This window comes from Balaenoptera acutorostrata, chromosome 4 (genome assembly GCF_949987535.1).
Source record: "Balaenoptera acutorostrata chromosome 4, mBalAcu1.1, whole genome shotgun sequence".
Classification (NCBI taxonomy): domain Eukaryota; kingdom Metazoa; phylum Chordata; class Mammalia; order Artiodactyla; family Balaenopteridae; genus Balaenoptera; species Balaenoptera acutorostrata.
In genome coordinates this window covers 65088006-65106469 of record NC_080067.1, presented here as the reverse complement: position 1 = coordinate 65106469, position 18464 = coordinate 65088006, and positions in this window count along the sequence as shown.

The following is an 18464-nucleotide window of genomic DNA, read 5'->3' as shown; positions in this document are numbered from 1 at the left end:
ATCAGTATTTATTCCCTTTTTTATCTATTCATTTATTCATTATCATGAAGCTTCTATAATGCATTACAGTGTGTTAAGGAAGATTCAAAGATGTAGATGACAGAATCCCTCACCCCAAAGAACTCCCAGTGTCTGAGGGGTATTAGTGGTGGTAGGTACATATGAGTACCCTACAGAATTGGGTAGAGGGAAAGGAGGATGAAAATAGTCAGTATAAGACAGTAGGAGTGGCATTAAGAAGTGCAAACAAACCCCCTCAGCTCGAGGATGCCTGCCCCCACCTCTGCCTTCTCTCCACTCCAGTCCCAGGTGTCTGAGCCCACTTGCTCGCTCTACATCAGTCACTATCCACACCCTCCTCTTCTCAAGACGAGGCAGGCTCAAAGCTGCAGAGACGGCTGTTCCATGCAGAAGGAAGAAAACAAGAGAAAAATCGTGCTAAATTCTAGTAGTCATTATTTCTAGTTCTTCTCCTGTCTTTAAGAAAACTTTCCATGGGGCTTTCTTGGTGGCACAGTGGTTAAGAATCCGCCTGCCAATGTAGGGGACACAGGTTCGAGCCCTGGTCCGAGAAGATCCCACATGCCGCGGAGCAACTAAGCCCGTGCGCCACAACTACTGAGCCTGCGCTCTAGAGCCCGTGAGCCACAACTGCTGAAGCCCACGTGCCACAACTACTGAGCCCCTGAGCCACAGCTACTGAAGCCCGCATGCCTAGAGCCCGTGCTCCGCAACAAGAGAAGCCTGTGCACCGCAACGAAGAATAGCTCTCACTTGCCGCAACTTGAGAAAGCCAGTGCGCAGCAACGAAGGCCCAACACAACCAAAAATAAATAAATAAATTTATTTAAAAAAAAAAAAAAAAGAAAGATAACTTTCCATGAATTGCCTTAACTGGGTTACTAAGGTTTTGGTTAAGTTAAAACTAATAACATTTAAATATATATATTTTTTTCATTTATGAGATCTTAACATAGGGAGTCAGCCAAGAATGATGGGAAGAAAAACCTAAAGAATTGGATACAGATCTGAGTTCAGCTGCTGAATCTCTTTATGACCCTGCGTATGACTTTAGGTGTTAGTGAGATGGGGCATCAAAGCAAACAATCTCTGAAATTTCTTCAAACTCTAGATTCCTTAACAGCGATGCTCCATAAGTCTTTGGACTCATATACAAAGTTTTGCTCAAATATTCAGTTTGTACTACAGCAATCTACAGCAGTAGATTGAGTGTACTTATCTACACTGAGTACAAGGTCCTGAAGGGAATAAGAGATAAATAAAAACCCTGCCAACATGCTCCCGTTGCCGCCTTACATTTATATTGCCTGCCTAGTCTGCAAAGCATTTTCTTATCCATTGTGTCATTTGATAGTTTTATTGGAAAGGAAAACAAGGTTCAGAAAGGTAAAGAGAACTTGTTCAAGGCTTCACAGCTTGTACGTGGCAGAGCCTGGCATATAACCCTTCTCCCCAGGTCCCACTTTCCCAGCTAATAGAATAAATAAAACCTATGACCATAACCTCAGCAGTAGCTGCCACCTCCACCACCACAACTGACATATGAGGAGCATTTATGTTGTGCTGGGAACCGTGCTAAATGTGTCACATGACATTTATGATATCGTTTAATCTTCCCTATGCTCTGTGGGAATGGGTAATATTATCTCCATTTACAGGCAGATGAGGCTTAGAGAAGTAAAGTAACTTGTCCAAGGTCATGGAAATAGTGCTGAAATGAGGAATGACTACCTAGAGGGGTGAGATAGGGAGGGTGGGAGGGAGACGCAAGAGGGAGGAGATATGGGGATATATGTATACGTATAGCTGATTCACTTTGTTATACATCAGAAACTAACACACCATTGTAAAGCAATTATACTCCAATAAAGATGTTAAAAAAAATTACTCTGTCCGATTCTGACCTATCTCAGTATACGCACTTAGCAAATGTAATTAGTGATACCAGGAGAGAGGAAAAGGGTTGGGGAAACCAGGAAAGACTTCCAGGAGAAGGGATATTAATGAGTGGGCAAGACTTGCTAGGCAAAGATGGTCCAAAGATGCAGAGGCTGAAAGGGCCTTCTTGAGAATGGGCTTTGGCTACAGGAGAGAACAGGCTTACAGAGCCAGGTGGTGCACACTTCTGGGGAGCACCAGTCCCACTGTGGTGTATGGTTACATACTACTGGAGGCGTAGTCTACATATGCATTCTGCAGTGTAAATGGTGCCCTCAGAATTGTGTAACATGGCAGCCTTGAGAGAACGAAGCTAGAAAAGTAAATTGGCTCTAAATTACAGAGAGCTTTGAATGCTACATCTGATTTAACCCAGTTGGTAATGAGAAATGTACTGAAATTTTTTGTGTCCTGGGGAGTTGCATGACCACTCAAGACGCATTCATATAGTAGTGGGATCAGATAGGGAAGAAGAGTAGAGGAAGAGAGACTAATCAGGAGACTTTCAAAATAGTGGTAAAACCTAAATAAGCATGGAGACAAGGAAAAGCAAAGAGAAGAGTTTTGATCTGAGAAGCATTATCTAAACTGACTGGCCTTACTAACTTCATACATATATATGAAGGAGAGAGGGAAAACATTAATTTTCTGATTGGGGAGTTTTAAGTGACTTAGAAAGCAGGTACTTACGTGAGAAACATGGAAGTCAGGAGAGGAATCAGCTGGGGCCATTTTAGGTGTATTGAGTTTTGATGAAAACAGATCATGCCAGTAGAAATATATCTAGAAGTCTGTGATTGGACCTTGTGAAAGTCCTAATGGCTGAGACAGAGATTTTGGAGGTCTTCCTACCTGCAGGAAGAGTTGAAGTTACTGGGAAATTATCATGAGTCTTGCTCCAGTGATTTTCTTTGAGGATGTGTCTGGGACTGGGATATCCCTCTCTAAAATGCAGCTCTTTAAATGGAATATGTAAGTCCATCCGGGTGAAGAACATCCCCACTGTCATAAGGAATCCTTCTCGATATAAATTGACCCATGCAAAAGGCAATAATTATCAATGATTTTCACAAAATGCATGAGTGCCAGTAATATTCACAAAATAATTTAATTTAAAAATTCTATAAGGTACAATGACTCATAAAACCCCTGTGAAGTATATTCATAAATATTGATTAAAGAGATGGCATAAACCAGATGGTGGAACACCATGATTCCTGGATTCTGTAAAGTAACAGCAGTTACTACAAGGGGTCAGTTTCAGGTAGAGAATTAAATTAAAAGCCAGCATCAAAATTATTTCTGTAATACTATATTTTTATGGTATTATAGATATAATTTATTTTTTATTTTAAAATTTCTATTTAAATTATAAAAATAATGTTACAAGATTATAGAAAATCTGGGGTGGGGGGAGGAAGAAAATGATCCATAATTCCCGATAATTATTTTCACATTTACATTTTTATATTGTTGTCATCTTTGGATGCATACAATTATATGTATCCTTATTTTTTTCTCTTAATATTTGCTCTTCTGTATTTTTCATGACAGACTTCATAGGTATTAAATGGCCACATGACATTTCACTGAATGGATGCACCAAAAGTGATGAAGCCAAGCTCCTAGTGATAAGAATCTAACTTATTTACACTTTTTAAAACAAATAATGCCGTGCTTAATATTCCCGTGCCTATTTTCCTATATTTTGGATTATTTCTGAGTTAGGCTGTCAGAAATGGAATTACTGGATCAAAGGAAACCTATTATTTTTTTATGGCTCTTAATACATGCACCAGAATTCATCTCTCAAATTCCACTCTGATTTTCCCTGGCACCTGCAATGTGTGAGTGCTACTCTACAGCACCTTTGCTAGCTCTGGATATTATAATTTTAAACTTGCTATCTAAGTAGTGAAAGAATTTGGCTCATTTTTATTAAAACTAAATCTCTTTTTAAGCTAAGACATTTTCTGCAGTAGCAGAAATGTAAGTGTATAGTTGCATAAAAACCATTATTTTCTTTCACAAAAGCAGCAACATGGATGCATTTCTATCTAAAATTCCAGTCAGAACAATGGTGAATTTAGTGTACACCTTTGGAGGTTTTGTGGCATATTTTGACATTTTAAGTGTATTCATTCAGACTTTATTGAACACTTAGTATATGCCAGCCTCCACTGCATTCACTGGGATACAAAGGGTAATAGACAAGGGGGAAGGGCATTACAAGCACAAGAAACAGCATTTGCAAAGGAATGGGTGTGTCACAAAAAAGAATGTTTTCATAGAACTGCAGTTACTCATTATTTTGGAGATAAAAGGCACTGTATCAGTTATCTATTGCTGTGTAATGAACTACTTGGAAATATGGCTTTAAACAACAATGCTTAAAATTCTTCATAATCGTGTGGGTTGGCTGGCTGGGTTTTCTGCTAGCTTTGGCTGAGTGCACTCATGTAGCTGCATTCCTCTGGAAGGTTGGCTTGGGCTAGGCTCAGCTGGAACATCTGGGATGGCTAAGCATCTCTCTCCAAGAAGTCATTTATTCTCAAGAGACTGGACCAGGCTGTACTTCTTCAAGTGGTGCCAGCAGTTTCAAGAGGGGAAGCCCCAGTGTATAAACACTTATCAAGCTTTTACTTGAGTCACATGTGCTGATGTTCTAGTAGTCAAAGCAAGCCACATGGCCAAGCCCAGTCTCAACATGGGAGGCACTATTACGTGGACCCTTGGAGGTGTGATTCTTTGGGATTCCTCAGAGAAACAATCTCTCACGGTTACAAGTAGGGGAACAATGGGTAATGAGACTGGATACAGATGCCAGATTGCTACAGCCCTCCTGTGCTAAACTGGGTTAAGATTTTTTTTTTCTTATAGATCCCAAAGAATGAGTGGAAAGTTTTTTAAAGTTTTAGAGGTGTGGAAGGAGCTTCTGTGAAGATGCCATGCTCTGATCTCTAGTTTTAGAAAGATGACTTAGGAGAGACTGCATGATATTAGACATGAGATCATTAGGACACAACCAAGATCATCACAGTGGAAAGATCATGGAGAGGAGAAAAATAATTGAGAAATATTTACTAGTAATAACAATAGTAAGATTTACTGAGTACCAGCTATGTGACTTTACAATCGTATCTCCTCCATCCATATAACAATCACTTTACATAGATGTACTTAACTCTATTTCACATGATGAGGAAACAGGCTAAATGGTTAACATTCTGAGGTATTTAAGGCAAGTTTGTGGGAGAACTAGGATTAGATCCTCCATCTGTTTGAAGCCAAAGTCATTTTCTCAATCTTGCTGAAGAACGAAAGGCTAGAAATTGCCTGTGTGGTGAAGAGGTCAAAGTGACTGATAAACCAGGAGAGAAAAACTGCATGCTCATCTCTCCTATTTAGTACTCATGGGGTCAAACATTAAGGGAATAGCGGGGTCCTGGCTGGTGGATGCTGGGGTAGAGTGAGGAAGGAGAAATGGGAAGGGGAGAGAGAAGGATTGAACATAGTGTCTTGGCATTTGGGGCACAAACACTGAGGTTTCTGATCACTGCTCCAGTAGCAGCAAGCTTTGAGCAATCAGGACTCATCCTGGGGACAGATAGCAAGTCAAGGGAGTTACTGGTATGATGCAGAGAAGATGGATAATGAAATGCAATTTAAATTCTGCATTCATTTGGTAAATTTTTTTAACCCAATTCCCTCCTCATTTCTCCCTTTCAACTGGCTCTTTGTGGGTGGGTTACTCTTCTGAAATGCCTACTTCCTTCCTCTTTTGTCTTTCTGTCTTGGTCCCTGGGGAGAATGGAAATTAGCTGAGTGTGATGGGTGTTCAGGAGGCAGGCTTTGGTCCTTGGCCAGGAGAGAACTAATTCCCCCAAGAGTAGCCAAAAGTAGCAGCTTCACAACTGCCCTTCTTCCAGCTGAAAGGGTTTCTTTGTTTCTTCAACATTCCAAATCAGGTCAGTTGCAATCTGTTTTAAGAAATCCATGATCCACCCAAACAAATCTCTCAAATCAATTCAGATATCAATTAACATGTATTGAGCTGTAGACAGCAGAGTCAGATTGGAGATACATAAAACAGAATAAAAGAATGCAGAGCCTTTATGGGGGGGGTAGTGAATCTTGCAGCAGAAAGTTATATCTTGTAAACAGTAATCATAATGTAAAGCAGACTGAAATAAATGCTAAGTAGAGGTAGGTACCTGATGCTGTGGGGAGGCCGAGAAAGGAAAATTTTGAGCAAAGGAAGACATATGAGCTGCTCTTTGCAAGATGAGGAGAAGAGGCTAAGAAGAGTGCTCAAGGCAGAGAGCACAGCCTGACCAAGAGGGCAAGCCTAGGAAATGCCTGATGTGGTTAGAAGTGGCTAGACTGTAGGGGTTAAGAATTACAGATTTTTGGCCAATGTAAGAAATCTCAGGATTTTCTGAAATGAGTCCATTTTTTTCTCCAATAAATTGTCCTCTGAAACAATGCCATTCATTCAAAAAAATGTCAAAACATCACTAATCTGAGATTATTTTTCTCTTGATTAGTTACATTAAAGCAGTGAACACCTCAAGCTTTATTACTCACCTACTCCTGAGGGATTTAGCAAAGCGGTGTAAAAGGGTAACGTATCAAACCGCACTCGGCAATTATTTATCCCAATGTACCCTGCCTGGCACATAGTGCATACTTAATAAATCTTTGTTGCCTGGACAAAACAAGACATATGATCCATAATGATGCCCTACTCTACACCATATTGCATTATTCAGAGACCTAGTGGAACTCTTAAGTTACTTAGTGTCACTGGATGTGTCTGTCTGGATAGGCTGGGTTATGGTGTGCTAGCAAAACAGCTCCAAAAATCTCAGTGGCTTAACATAATACAGGTTTATTTCTTGCTCATGCTATGCATCCAGTGCAGGTCAGCAGGAAGGGCTCATAATAATGACTCAAGGACTGAAGGAGGCTGGCTCCGTCTTGACTCATGCTTCCAGAGTCATCAAGACAGGGAAACAAGGATGTGGCAAATCCTCCACCAGCTCTTAAAGCTTCCATCCACATGTGATGCAGGTTACTCTGTCTCACGTTTCATTGCCCAAAGCCAATCATATGGTCAGATCTGACTTCAGTAAAGAGGAAGAGAATCACAATATTTGTGAACAGCTTTAATTACCCACACGCTGGATCACTCACATGATTGGTCCTTTTAACTTAGCTTTCAATTGTAGAAGGAAACTTAATAAATGCAGTTGTGTGAATGAACATTGTGAAAATACTATTGCTTTTGTGTGCATAAGCAAGAAGATAACCCCTTTACCAGATTTTGTGTATAAATAAAATTATTCACAAATTTTCTTAACAGAATTCTCTGCTAGTTGAGCAAATCACAGTATTTTGCCTTAAATCATTTTAAATCTCAGCACTGTTTCCATGTCAATGGCAGTCCACTGGGTACTTCTTGCCTCTTATGAGATGACAGCATTTGCTCTAAAAACCTTGTTCAGTCATTGAACATCTTGCAGAAATTTAGCTAGTGTAGATATATGCCTAGCACTTGTACTAACATTTTCTATCTTCTATTCTGACACTTATTAGATGATTGCTTTAAAGCTATTTTTGAAGAGAGGGCTTGAAAGAGGAGAATGGATCAATCACTGTTTAGCCTGCTAGACCCTCTTTGATGTACGGTAACCAAAAGTCATTCTCATCACATCACAGAAGGTTTAGGTGAGGCAAGCTTGTGATCTCAGCTGAATTCTTAATACACGATAGGCTGTCTAGTGTCCCCACACAGGGGATGTAATTCAGTTTATAATAAAAGCTCAGTGCCCTTATTGCTGTTACTATACACAGCAGACTTACTATATACCATCTATTGTATTTTTTTGGATGAAAGAAAAAGTATTAAATTATTTCCTGACTGCCTTTCAAAGTCTACTTAACCAATTCACTGCTGCTAATTAGCATCTGGGTGCCCTAATAGAGCAACACCCTGGGCAATTCCTAGTCTCCCTCATGAATCAGACCTCCATAAGACTACTGTCCCCTTGTGGTGATGAACAAATTATGCCTATTCCATGGTAAACTTGAGGCTATTTTCGAAGGACTTGGAACATGCTGGCCATCTCGTTGTATTATCCATCAACTGGAATCAAAGAATAAGGTAAAATATGGTCCAAAGATAGCTTTGTATATTGACCCTTGCTGGAAAAAATGTTCAGTGGCTGAGAGAGTTCATAGATAACCTAGTTTCTTATCCTCTTGGCCTCTTGCAACAATAATGTAGTTGCCACCTCAGCAGACATATTATATAATCAATACTTAGATGGCCATTATTGCTGTTGGGCATTAAAAAATGCATTCAAAAGGCAGGAGAATCTTCTGGAGACACTCATTCTGTCAACCAGGGCAGTCCTTAGGGAGGGTTTCCCTCCAAAAGCAGCCAGCCAGAGGAAATGTCGACACTGTCAAATGTCAGGCAGAGTTTCTAGGGCGGCAATGCACCATGGGTCTCTTCCCTCCCCCAGCAGGTCCCTGGACATAGGACTGACTCTTGCTGATGAATCAAAGGAGCCATTTAGGGTGCCCAAATATTTCCTTTACTTTTTTGATTCAGAATTTTCCTCCAAACTCCAAACATTATGAAGAGCAGGGATTGAGCCTTTCTATCATTGTAACCACACTAATGAATACTAATTGGACATAAGGAAGTTGAAAATACCAAATCCAAAAACAAAACAAAACAAAAGCAATGACAACAAAAAAACAAAAACCTTTGGCACTGAATGTGAAGGAATAGTTTTCATTGTAAACATGAGTAAAAGAATTTGATATTGTTCAGCTAATCTCACTCAAGGGCTATAAGCTACACTGTCAAATGCAATGGAGTGAGCAAAACTTTCATTAAAAGATTTATGCTTTGAGTCTCAATAAGACATTCTCTGAATTTGACTTTTTTATTTGAGAAAGTAGAGCTATAGTTGATTTTTTTCCCAGAGTTTATGTTTATTTTCTAGAGATTCTGATTAGTTTTGTACAAAGCCAGAATTAGGTCATGTTTTCCATGATGATTAAAGATCTGTACCAAAAACTTTAGTAATATATATTGCTAGAATGTATCTCATTTATTTTGTGAAAACCACAGCCACGAGGGGATATGCAATGACAACAGGCATGTTAAAATGCTAACAAAGAAATCTCCTCTCAATGCCCCCACCCCCCCAAAAAAATATTCAAGCAAGCATGTAGGATTTGCAATCATGCTGCAGCGGAGGTGGGGGTCAGAGATCAAAAATAAATGGTGGGCCACAACATGCAGAGCTTTTAAAAAATAATGTCACATTCTTTCATTCTCAGCATAAGAAATGGGCAACTTGTTCAGGGCAAATAATTGTTTGAACTGAGGATTTTATTATTAATCTCTGAAGACTGCTGAATTTAGGGTCACAGTAAGGGTTGATTAGGTACAAGGTGCATAAAGCTCTCCTCTGTCGATGCTATTGAAAGAAGCAAGTAATTTAGATTCAGAATTGGTCTTGGATTGAAGCTCACTCCATTACCGACCATTTTCAATTTCAGCTATACAATAAACATCAAGCTCGGCAAGGAAATTAGTACATTTGGTAATGTATTGGAAGAGATGGGTGGGTCTTTGACAAGATGACACTTATCACCAAAGCTTCAGTTAATGAAACCCTTGAGTGGTATCTGCGTTTGACATATTTTGACATTTTTTGAAATCACATCCAGCGTTTTTTCCCCCACAATGTTCTTCTTTATGAGAGAAAAAAAAAATCCATCTATCTTTAAAATGAGTACTGAAGTACTGCAATATTATTGGAAAAAAAATTAAAGAGATGCTGCCTGCCACTGACAGGAAGAACAGGGTACTTTCTCAAAATCCATAAGAAGCAACAGATTCATAGGATAAATTTTATTCAGATGAAGCCCACAATGTATTTCCAGGAGAAGCTTCAGATTTAAATGGAGCATGTTTTATCATACCTTCCCTAAAAGTACTTTTACTATAAAATGTGATCTCATTAATGTGACTACAATTTACATTTCTGCAAAAGCAATTGCCAATTTTGGGTAATTACTTCCTGGACAAAATAGTTTTCTTTCTTTTTTTTTTCCTCCAAGGAGACTGCTTGTACCTTGGTAAAGGTGGGACTTTTAAAAGAGAAAGTAATGAAAAGGAACAGAAAATGAAGACCGTATACCAAAAAAAAAAAAAAAAAAAAAATCAAGGAAGAAAACTGCAGGGGAAAATAAAGGTACAAAATAAATAGGGGAAAAGCAGATAAGAATGAAGGCATCAAGAATGAACAATTTCTGGCCCCAAACTAGTTCTGACTAGATCACAATCCATATTCTCTCACCAGAGTTCTCACGTTTATGTATAATTAAATGCTGTTTTATTGCCAACTGGCCCAGATAATGAAAAACCAGAAAAAGAAGAAAATGCTTCCAAAGTGACTGAAAATTTAGACTCACACATTCCGAGGAGTGGTTTTTGTTATTTACTTTTTAGTTTTTTTCTGAAAGCTGGGTAAAATTATTATGTATTCAGATATTTTAAATCTCACACAGCTCTATTGTTCATGCCATGTTTTTTATCCAGGGCTGGGAGAACAATGCAACAAAAAATACAAAGCGTTCTAAACGGGGCAGTGGGGCCCTTCCTGAACCCTACCGGACCGGGGTGGCACTTGCAGCGTGGTAGGCCCAGCCGGGTGGTCTCCCTCATACCTCATTTACCCACCATGAGGAGGAGGTCACTCTGAAGTGTGGAAGGGGGGATAGGAGACAGAAAGAGTGTGAGGGAGGCAGAAAGAGCAGAGTAAAGAAAGAAAAAAGGCTGCTTTGCACAAGACAGATGCTCCGGAAGAATTCAAAACACATCAAGAGGACTCTTTTTTAACCTCCACTCTGTAGGTGATTTCTTAAACCCTTTAGACTCCTACCCTTTTTGACTTCCATAATCCAAATTTAAGACCCCAGATCCTGTAGGTAAGGGAAGGGAAAAAACTAACCTCTGTATTAGCTCCAGGTCGTAATATTGTCATCTCAAAAAGCTGCATTCGATATTTCCCTGACTGCCAACTCTCATTCCTAGTCCCTAAAATATTATTATAATAATAATTTTAAGATGTAAAAATACAATGAGCACTCTAGAGTTGTTTGGTCATCTAACAATCCAGGGTTTTACGATTATTTTTTACAGTTCCTCATTTGTCCTCTAAGTATGGAAAATCAGTTAATTGTGTTTAAATAGAACGATATGTCGCCTGACCTCAAGAATGGCATTACAGTTTAACTGTTTTTACTATCTCAGGTAGGACCTTTAGACAAGTCTAAAGACTCTTCCTTTTATTTTGCCAATTTTAATAATAAATATGGAATAACCAAACTTTGGGTGAGAGGCTATTTCTTCCTATATTCAGTGATGTTGTTTGGTTGGGGGGCACTGGAAATGTTCACCACTGATGTTTAGTCTGATTAGCTGGTACCTGTGCCATAGCAGTTAAATATTTTTTATGTACAAAATATTTACCAGAATGGTTGTTGGTCCCCAATGAAACATTTTCTATAATTGTAATTGGTTAATAATTTGTGTAAGTATTTATTAAATGTCTTGTCATCTCCTCCAACACTCACCTCTTGAGAGAGCTCGGGACAATTTCTTTCTTGTATCTCTTGTTTAAGGCAGTTCTTGCCACATAGTGGCTATTCAAGAAATATTTTTTTGAACAACTGAATTGAGGATTCCCCACATATCCACATTTTAGGAGTTGTAGCAGCCCAAGAAGAATGATCACTTTAATCTCTTTGTAGCATTAACTGCTTATTCTTTCAGAGTAATTCTGGCAAAATTGTAAATACTGTAAAATACTGTAAAAACTGGAGGAACATTTTTCACTGTGGATTCTTATTTGATCTCTCTTTTTTTTAGAAAGATATGTTTGTGATCAGCTTTGCCTGACATCCTGGAGTTCAACGTCTTTAGAATTAAACCTCCTGTCAACTCAGCTGCTTGTGATGCAGGAGCAGATCTGAGGGTCCAACTGCAAATTATAGCATTTTAAGGCAACTCTCCTGTTTCCACCATTAACTGAACACCCTTCTTCAGATGTACGTTGTGCCTACAGCTCCTGAACTTGTCGGGAGTAATCTGATTTGAATCATCTTGAGTCTAGGCTTCTCAAGCTGCTAGTCTAGGTTTCAGCTTTCTCTGATCTGCTAAGTCAAAATTTTGTTGCTGTTTCTCCTCTCCCGTTGTCCTCGTCTTTGTGCTGTTTTGGTCCTCCTGCTGTCATTTTAGTATGGTTTTGTGAAGAAGCACAGGTTAAAGTATGTGTTCAGTTTATTATTTCATAGGTTTAATATACTTTCCCCATTTTATAATTATGAAATGTTTGATACAAACAATTGAATATAAAAGTATATTTGTATAAAGACTATACATATGCATATATTTATATGTTTATATATATATTTATATACATGCCTATGTACTATATAATATGCTCTGTTGCTCGACTGATAGTATTTGCAAGGTAAAAGAATGATAAAACGAACACCCACATGTACACACCTAAATACCTACGTGCTCCTCCCTGTATCCTCCTGCCTCCCCACTAAAGGTAACCATTATCTCAAATTTTGTGTTCAAAGTTCTCTCGTTTTTCCTTCCAATTTTTCTCACATATATGTGTGTGTGTGTGTGTGTGTGTGTGTGTGTGTGTGTGTGTGTATATATATTCTGTATTAATCTCTGTTGCTAAGTTACACTTCAGTGGTGACTTACAAAAAGAAATACTGATTTTTTGCTCAAGTACACATTTGGTACAGGTTGGCTGCATGTCTGTGAGTCAGCCTTGACTTTGTTCTGGGTCTTCTTCATTCCAGGACTCAGGCTAAAGGAGTAGCCCCATCTCAGTCTCATTGCAAAGGGAAAAGGGCAGTGGCAACACCATGCGATGGCTCTTAAAACTTCTGCTGGAAGTGGCTCATATCAGTTCCATCATGTTTCATGGACCAAACCTGTTATAAGCGAGGAGGATATATCACAGGGACAGACACTGCAAGATACATGGCAAAGGAAGGAATGTACCCCCTTTCCAGGAAATGATAGTGAATAGTGGGAAACAATAATAAAATTGACCAAAGTTTGTTCTCTTGGTCACAAATATTCATTTCTCACTGTTCCATGTAATAATATACTCCCCTCCCATCCCCAAGGAAAACAGCTTAAATGATGTACCCATTAAAGCATCCGATTCTAGGTCCAGGATTCTGTGATCACCTTAACATCAGGTCCAGATATAGATCCTCTTCATTTGTAGACCCATGAACTAAAACTAAAACTCTCTGCCAAGCATAGCAATTCTGAAATTTCACTGGGCAAGTGTTGTGAGGGCCCTCTAACATGACGGGAAGAGATGGCTCTTGATTAAGGTCATTCTGCTCTCTGCGTCTAGCTCCAGTTCATGGTTATAGGCAACTCTTAACCCCAGCCTCTGGGCGGTTCTTCCTTTTCCATTACTCTCCTTGGACCACATCTGAAAAGGGCATTGGAGAACATGCTCCCTTGGGAGCTAAGATTTTCTTGCTTCCTGCTCTTAGACCTGGGACAGACGCAGGCTCTTTTAGCAGAGGCTGAGGGTTATTTCAGCAGACTGTAATTCTCCCAACAGCTTCATCTGCTTTTTGTACCAACAGCCACGCTGGCAATTCTTTTCAAGACACGCCCCCCTTTCTCCAGACTTACACACAGGTTTTTTTTGAGCTGATCAGACTTCCGTGAGGGCACTATACCCTTAGGCTCTTTTAAGCCTGTTTGTGCCCCTGAGAAGATTCACCAGTTATCACCATAATCAATTCAACCTGAGGCACCTCTAACATCTTTAATTCAGTCTATGATTCTCCAAAGCTGAGTTTTTAAATCAGATTTTGTCACTCAGAGGCATTCTCAGTTTTACTATGGGATATGAGAATAAGTTGCATCCTCCAATCTTCTAAATGCCCAGCTTTCTGATTTCCTATCATTTCTTCTCATCTTTGCTTACAAACTGGCCAAGTACTTTGTGAGCTCATTTCTTTTTCTTTACCACCATGTCAAATGCAGCCAACAGCAACCAGGACATGCTAGTAATCTTCTGTTTCCTAATCTCTTTGTGTAAGGTCACAAAGTCACTCAGTATGTTATTCCCTTTTTATGTTATTGCAGCTTTGCTTTACCACTGCATAGTGGGTTGCCATCCTTCCAGCCTCTAATAACAGGTTCCTTGTTACCCACCACTCTGCCACAAAGTCAGTGGGACATATTTTAAGGGTTTTGCTATGGCAGCATCTGCTTTGAGGTAACAATCTCTAAATCTCTGTGACTGACAAAAACAGTTATTTTTTGTTCATGTTACATAGTTCTATATTGGCTGTGGGTTGGCTGAAGCTTTATTCCCTGTGTCCTCTTCCAGGATGAAGAGAGTAGCCCCTATCTGGGACATGCCATGCTGTGGAAGATGGAGAAGGGTGATGGCAAAACCATGTGATGATTCTACAAGTTTCCTCTCAAAAATGGAATACATCACTTCTGCTCACATTCAATTGGCCAAAGTAAGGCACACGGCTGAAACTGACATTGGTGTTGTAGGAAGTACAATCCACAACAAAGATAGAAGGGATAGTGAGTATTTTGAATAAATAATACAGTGTACCACAACCCCTGAATATATATTGCTTTGTTTTGCACACTTTTGAACTTTATATAAAGAAAATCATTAAATATGTATTCTTTTGTGACTTAAATTTTTTGGAGTTCCAGATTTTATTAGTGGGTTTTATCAATGTTAATGTGTATAGTGTTTTTCACTCAACAGTGCTGTATACTATTCCATTGTATTAATATACCAAAAGTTATCTATCCATTACAGCTGTTTCCAGGTGTTTTTTGTTTGTTTGGTTGGTTTTGTTCTTGCTATTTTACACAATGCTGCTAAAAACTCTTATACAAGTCTTCCAATGCACACATAAAAATGTTTTTTGGAATATATGCAAAGAGTAAAATTTGGGGGTCATAGGCTATATACATCTTCAAATGCACTAATTAATGCTGGATTTGTTTTCTAATAATTATATTACTTTATATTTCAGCTAGGAATACTTAAGAGTTCTCATTGTTCCACACCCTTGAAACACTTGGTATTGTCAGACTTTTTTTTTAATACAATTGCCAATCAGGTGGGTATCTTAGGTTTGTATTTATATTTCTCTGTTTACATATTGCATGTGTCTGTGGGCCATTCATATGTCCTCCTCTGTGAAATATCTAAATACCTCTTTGGGACACTTTTCTATTAGATTATTTGCAATTTTTATATTGATTTTTAGGAGGCATTTATAAATATTCATACATTTTCAATATTATTCCATTATTGGTTATATGTGTTTCAAATATATTCTCCCGTGGTCTGTCTTTTCACTTTTGAAATGGTGTCTTTGACAAACAGAAGTTTTAAATTTTAATGTAGACAGGTCCTTCAACATTTTCCTTTATGGGTAGTGCTTTTTCTATCTTGTATAAATAATCCTTGTCTATACCAAAATCATAAATATATTCTTAAATTATCTCATGAGAATTTTAAAGTTTTGTTTTTGTAATGAAGACTTTAATCCACCTGGAATTTATTTCTGTGTATGGTGTGATTAGCCTATAATTTACCCTCCTTGTACTGTTCTTCTCCTCACATTTTTTTTATATCAAATCTATACAGATTCATCAAATTTGTTAAGGAATGTTTCCTCTTTTTCCATTCTCTGGAAAACTTTCTGTAAAATTGGAATTGTATGTTCCTTGCAAGTTCATTAAAAGGTCTGTTTCTTTTCTTTTTCTTTTAAAAAAGTCTTCATTGTTGATTTAATTTCATATAATCATAGAATTATTTAGTTCTTCTAGTCCTTTTGAGTCAGTTTTGATAAAAAAATTCTATTTTTTCTAATTTTAAGTTTTCAAATTTAGTGGAATAAAGAAATTCATGATATTCTCTTATTTACTTTTAAATTTCTTTTCCACCTATAGTTATATCCTCTTTTCAATCCTAATATTGTATTATCTTCCCATTTTGTTTTTTCTAGATCAATCTGCCTAGAGATATATCTAGTTTATTAATCTTTTCAAATAATCAACTGTTGGCTTTGCTGGTCATCTGTTTTTGCTTTCTGTTTGTTATTTCCTATGATACAACTTGTATAAATTTTTAAAATATTAAAATTATTCATATGCCCCTGGGATGAGCAAGGCTTTGATGCAACCATTTCCAAAGGTGGCAGTGAATAAAGTAACAGGATGTACATCTAGAAAAACAACTTGGTTGCATCAAAACAAAGAGCATCATTTAGGAGCAGAATTCTTATCCTTGTTTTTCAAATGGTTTGAATTATCTTTGGTACTTTTCTTACTGACTCCTCTTTTAATCCTGAGTTTAATACAGAGGTTGAGTGTGAACCCTATGTAGATCTCTGATCAAGATTAAGGAATGGGTCTCTTCATCTAAATTTTCTAACATCAAGATTTCTAGGGGAGAGCGGCCAAGATGGCAGAGTAGAAAGACCCTGAGCTCATGTCTTCTCATGAGCACACCAAAATCACAACTATCTGCAGAACAATCATCAAGGAAAAAGACTAGAACCTACCAGAAAAGATATTCTACAACTAAAGACATAAAGAAGGAACCACAATGAGACAGGTAGGAGGGGCAGACTCACGACATAATCAAATCCCATACCCCACAGGTGGGGGATCCACAAAGTGGAGAATAATTATATTACAGAGATTCTCTCACAGGAGTGAGAGTTCTGAGCCCCATGTCAGGCTCCCCAGCCCAGGGGTCCAGCACCAGGAAGATGAACCCCCAGAGCATTTGGCTTTGAAAGCCAGCGGGGCTTAACTGTAGGAGCCCCACAGGACTGGGGGAAATAGAAACTTCATTCTTAAAGGGTGCACACAAAATCTCACATGCACCAGGACCCAGGACAAAAGCAGTAATTTGATAGGAGCCTGGGCCAGGCCTACCTACTGGTCTCAGAGAATATCCTGGAGAGGCAGGGGGCAGCTGAGGCTCAGGGACATAGACACTGGTGGCAGACATTATGGGGAATATTCAGATGCAGGAACAGTCCTGGCAACCAACACATTGGCTCATTAACACCAAGATCTGGCCCCACCCAACAGCCTGTAGGCCCCAGTGCTGGAACGCCTCAGGCCAAACAACTAAGTGGGTGCGGAAACAGCTCCACCCATCAGTAGACAGGCTGCCTAAAGACTTCATCAGCCCACAGCCACCTTTAGACATGGTCCTAGACTGAGTCCTGCCCACGAGAGGGCAAAGACCCAGCTCCACCCACCAGTGGGCAGGCACCGGCCCCTCCCACCAGAAAGTTTGTATAAGCCTCTAGACCAGCATCACCCACTAGGGGGCAGACCCCAGAAGTAAGAAAACTATTATCCTACAATGCAGGCCAGACCCTAGTCTGGGACCAGCTGGGCCCTGGCCCTGCCCACAGGCCAATACCCAGACCCCATACCTTCAGGATACCCCAGACCCCATACCCAACTCTGTCAGGAACTTCCCCACCATCAATGATCTGAAAAGAGCTCTGGGATCTCTGGGTACTGCAGTCAGACTACAGGAACCAGCTCTCCCTGACAGTAGTCCAGCACTAACCCCAGGATCTGGCTTCACCTGTCAGTGGGGGAGCAATAGCCCCAGTGTCTTCAGGACCCTGACTCCGCACTCCAGTGAGCAAACACTAGCCCCAGGGTCCCCTAGGGTTCCACAACCAGCCATCTCATGACCAGGTCCTGCTAAACAGCAGCCAGCCGCATCTGTACAAGGCAGGGCCTGGCAACCAACCAGAATAGGGGCTAACTAAGCCTAACAGACCTCCCACATAACCCACCACAATAGAAGGCCCCATGTGGTCCTCTTAGGGGAAATCCCTAGAGCATATAGCTGGGGTGATGAGAGGGGAGTGTACTGCTGGGGCACAAAGGACATCTCCTACAGAAGGCCACTTCTCCAAGTTCAAGAAACATAATTAACCTACCACAGACATAAAAATACAAACAGCAACTTAGACAAAATGAGGTGGCAGAGGAATATGTTCCAGATGAAGGAACAAGATAAAACCCAGAAGAAGAACTAAGTGAAGTGGAAATAGGCAGTCAACCTGAGAAAGAGTTCAGAGTAATGATTGTAAAGATGATCAAAGAACTCAGGAGAATGGATGCATAGAGCGAGAAGTTAGAAGTTTTTAACAAAGATAAAATACAAAGAACAACCAGAGATGAAGAAAACAATAACAGAAATGAAAAATATACTAAAAGGAATAAATAATAGGCTAAATGATACAGAAGAATGGATCAGTAAGCTGGAAGACAGAGTAGTGGAAATCACTGCCACTGAATAGAAAAGAAAAAAAGAATGAAAAAAAAATGAGGA